The sequence below is a fragment of the Nicotiana attenuata genome, unplaced genomic scaffold, assembly GCF_001879085.1.
Source record: "Nicotiana attenuata strain UT unplaced genomic scaffold, NIATTr2, whole genome shotgun sequence".
Taxonomy (NCBI): Eukaryota; Viridiplantae; Streptophyta; class Magnoliopsida; order Solanales; family Solanaceae; genus Nicotiana; species Nicotiana attenuata.
Genome location: NW_017672543.1, coordinates 122,757 through 127,260, shown reverse-complemented (window position 1 = coordinate 127,260; position 4,504 = coordinate 122,757).

Below are 4,504 nucleotides of genomic sequence, written 5' to 3'. Positions count from 1 at the left end.
TTTCATGTTGGATAAAGTTATACGATAATTAATTTTTTATTTTTTGGATATACAATGCTTTGTTTAAATTTGACAAACTAATATTTAAGACTTTGAGGTAAACTATAATTTAAACGCTTTTTTAATAAATCTGATCATTAGGAAAGCATCTATTTGAAAGTCATCTAGCTGTTTTTCTTTTCTGTAACGATCGGGCCGGCCGTTTTGAGAATTTAAGTTTCGTTCAGCGGCATAAGGTCTTGAGCAACTTCGCATTATGTGTTATAACTTACGTACGTGGTCGAGTTCAGTTACCGGATGATTTGAACTCAAATTGGAAGAAGAATTCTAGTTTTGGAAGCTTAAGTAGTAAGTGTTGACCTGAATTTTGACTTTTGTGTAAACGGTTCCGCAACGGGTTTTGGATGATTTCAACAGCTTTGTATGGTGATTCGGGACTTAGGCGTTCCCCTGAATTTGGATTTGGAGGTCTGTTGGATAATTTGAAGCATTTCAACGAAAGTTGAAAAAAGTTGAAGTTTGGAAGATGGAGAGGTTTTGACCAAGAGTTGAACTTGGTGATATCGGGGTCGGAATGCGATTCTGAGAGTAGAAACAGCTCAGATATGTCATTTGGGACTTGTCTGCAAAATTTGGCGTCATTCCGGGTTGATTTGATAGGTTTCGGCGCGAGTTTAAGAAGTTGGAAGATTTGAAAGTTCATAAGTTCGGTTCATGGTGCGATTCATAGTTTCGGTGTTGTTTGATGTGAGTTGAGACCTCGAACAAGTCCGTGTTAGGTTATAAAACTTGTTGGTATGTTTAGATGGGGTCCTGAGGGCCTCGGGTGTGTTTCGGATGGGTAACGGGCCATTTCCTTCTGTTTTTGGACTGCAGTTTTCTGTCATCTGGTTTCCTTCTTCGCGTTCGTGTCCGTGTCTTCGCGTAGTGTATTTTTGTAGGATGAAATATTTCTTCTTCACGTTCGCACTCTTCCTCTCGCATTTGCAAAGTTCTGCTATTCCCTTCTTAGCGTTCGCGGCTGTCTCTTCGCGTTCGCGTAGTTCATTTCAGACCTGGGCGACCAATTTTTTCTCTCCGCGTTCGCGAACGTGTTGTCGCATTCTCGTAGTACAAACTGGGCAGCCTATATTTTCATCTCCGTGTTCGCGAGCGACCAGTCGCATTCGCGAACCACATCTTTGCAGCCTCCACTTTTTCCTCTTTGCGAACGCGATCAGTCTTTCGCGTTCGCGATGCTTGTGACCTCGGCAGAATATAAAAGTCCTCTATTCTCAGGGTTTGCCATTTTCACCATTTTTGGAGTTGTAGAGCTCGGTTTGTGGTATCCTTTGTGGGTTTTTCAAGAAAATCGATAGGGTAAGTGTTCTTCACCTAGAATTTATTATATTCCCTAATTTTACATTTATTATTATCATCTAATTAGTGATTTTGAGTGAGGAAAATAGGGATTTTTGAAGAAAACTTTTAAAATGAAAAACAATGACTTGAACGGTCAATGGTTATCAGAATTCGATAATTTAGGTATGGTTGAACTCATATCAAAATGGGTGTTCAGATTTTGTGCAATTGTCGGGTTCCGAGGTGCGGGTATGGGGTTTCGACTTTTGGGTTGGTTCTTGGATTTTTATAAAGATTGAGGCTTTATGATCTGTAATAGTTTCTTATGAATTTTATTTGTGCTTTAAAGTTATTTTTGCTAGATTTGAGCCGTCCGGAGGTCTTTTCACACGAGAAGTTCACTTTAGAGTATCGGTATGTCTTTGAGGTAAGTATATTGCCTAACCTTGGGTGAGGGAAACTACCCCTTAGGATTTAAGTCTTCTATGATGATTGTAGTCCGTGTACGCGAGGTGACGAGTATGTACTCGGGCTTATTTGTGGAAAGTTGACCTTTTGGGGTTCTAAGGTTCTTGTACTCACTGAGTATGAAGTTGTTTTTGTTAAGATTAAGTTTTCTTGATTACTAGTTTCACTCTACCAACTTTAACAGAGATTAATCGCTTTATGATTCACTCTTATTGCCTATTTGAATCATATATCACTTAACTGAAGATTTTTACCTCTTCTATTGCCATGTTACCTTTTCCTAGCTGCTTATCTTTATTTGGAATTATTATTATCTCTTTTGTAGTCGTTTAGCCTTAATTGAGGTCATGATTATCCGTTCCATTGCTTATCCTTAATTGTAATTGTTAGACCTCTTTCGTGAGTACTAAATCCTAAATGAAGCTATTTATCCTCTATCGTAGCCGACTTAGCCTTAATTCGAATTATTGACTCGTGTTATCCCCCTTGTTGTTGAACTATACTTTGTGGAACCGTTGTTACATATTATTTTTCTTCCTTGTTGAGGTGTTTATTGTTACGACTAGTATTCTCTATTGTGGTTATTCCTTGTGAACTAGTTCTACCATTTCTTTGTGATCGAAAGATCTTGAGTTGATTACTTGTCGTACTCTTGTATTATTATCATTGTTGCTGTTGTACTTGTTGGGATATGCACGAGGTTTTTGTCGTGCTGTTGTTATTGTGATGCACGAGGTTTCTGCCGTGCGAGTGTTTTTGGGTTGCACGAGGTTTCTGCCGTGCTATTGATACTATTGATATTTTGCACATACGACATGTCAAGGCGGGCTATATATACGTGGGTTGCGCAAGTGACGAGACAAGGTGGGAACATTATTATGCATGTGTGGCGAGACAAGATGAGAACACTATTATGCATGCGTGGCGAGACAAGGCGGGTACTTACTTTAAAATTGCGCACGTGGCGAGACAAGATGGGCTATGTTAGGGATTGATTTGTGATGGCATTGGGCATTCTTCTTGTTGATAATATTGTAGTGGTGCACTTACCTCTGTGAATTTTATCTTGTGGAAGATTGTGGGAAAATATTTTACGTGTTGTGCATTTATTTTTCTATACTTACTAGCTGGCACGAACTATGTTAGAACACTTGCACAAGCATACACGTAGTTAATCACTCTTATCGATTAAGAAAATAGATCTTGATGTTATTGATCATTTCTACACACCTTCGTCTGGTTCTATTGGCCTGTGCGTCGTCTGTGCAGTTGTTGGTTGTAATGAGGGTACAAGGTGCCAAGTGTTTAGAGTTATATATAATTGAGGTTCAGGACCTCGTGGAGGTTATTGGCTAAATTCTTATGCGAAAGTGGTTATTTTTATCTAGTTGCTACATGCCTTTCTTTTAATCGTGTTCATTGGATTTAGACTGTGTCATTATTATGGCGTTTCGTTGTTAGTTACTATTTTCATTCCATACTGCAATTACCGTATTATTTATCATTATGCGTAGACCTTATATAGATATCGTATTCTGTTGTTTATACACTTATATTCGTTCCTATTATTTAGTCAAGTAGGTTTCTTGACTGTTCCTCGTCACTACTCCACCGAGGTTAATCTTGATTCTTGCTGGATACCGATGTTGTGTATTCATACTACACTTATACACATATTTGTGCAGCTACAAGTATTTCGAAGTCAGTTGATCGTTAGCTAGCTGTGTGGATTGTTGCTGAGGAGATTTAAGGTAAACCTGCTGCTACATTCGTAGGCTTCAGAGTCACCTTCTAGTTTTGTATTGTACTGTTTATCCTTATTTCGGAACAGTTGTACTAGAGGTTTTCTAGCAAAACTCTATAGAGCTTATGACTCGTACTACCGGTTTTGGGATTGTAATACCTATATGGATAATTCTAAATTTAGAATTGCAAATCTTTATTTATTTTGTTATTATTTTTGGAAGTTGTTAGACTTACCTAATCCCTAAGACTAGGTGCCATCACGATACCCAATGGAGGGAAATTTGGGTCGTGGCATTTTTCCTTTTAATTTTATGCTATAAATACTTTGACTATTTTATAATTCCAAGTTTTTCTAATTACTACTTTTAATTTAAGAAAGATGCACAAGTACCCCCCGGACCTATATCCGGATTCCCAACTACACGCTTTTTCTTCACGGGAATCCTATTACCCCCCTAAACTTATTTTAAATGCAATTATTTGCACCCTTAACGCTGACGTGGCAGAGTGTGTGTATTTCACTCTCCCAAAGGAGAGTGAGAAGAAGGAAAAAACGATTTTCAGATTATTTTTTATTCTTTTTTTACCTTTTTTCTTACTTTTTTTTTTCCTCTTCCTTTTCCTTTTTATTTGTCTTTTTCCTTTTACTTTTTTTTCCGTTTCTTCTCTAATTCCGGTGAATATTCATTCACCGGTGACTTTGTCCAACCATTTTTCTTCAATTTTTTCTTTTCACTCCACAAATTAAACTCTCAAAAAGATCTATTCATAAGCAAAGCAAAATACACTCAGATTTGGGAGGAAAAATTCATCATAGGAAAACCTTCCCACGCCGGAAAAAAAATGATGTATTGAAATTTTAAGTGAAAAAAATTTTCTCAGCTTATATTCGTTTTTATTTCTTTTGCTCTTCCTCCCACACATAAATTACACTTTCACGAATCACGAT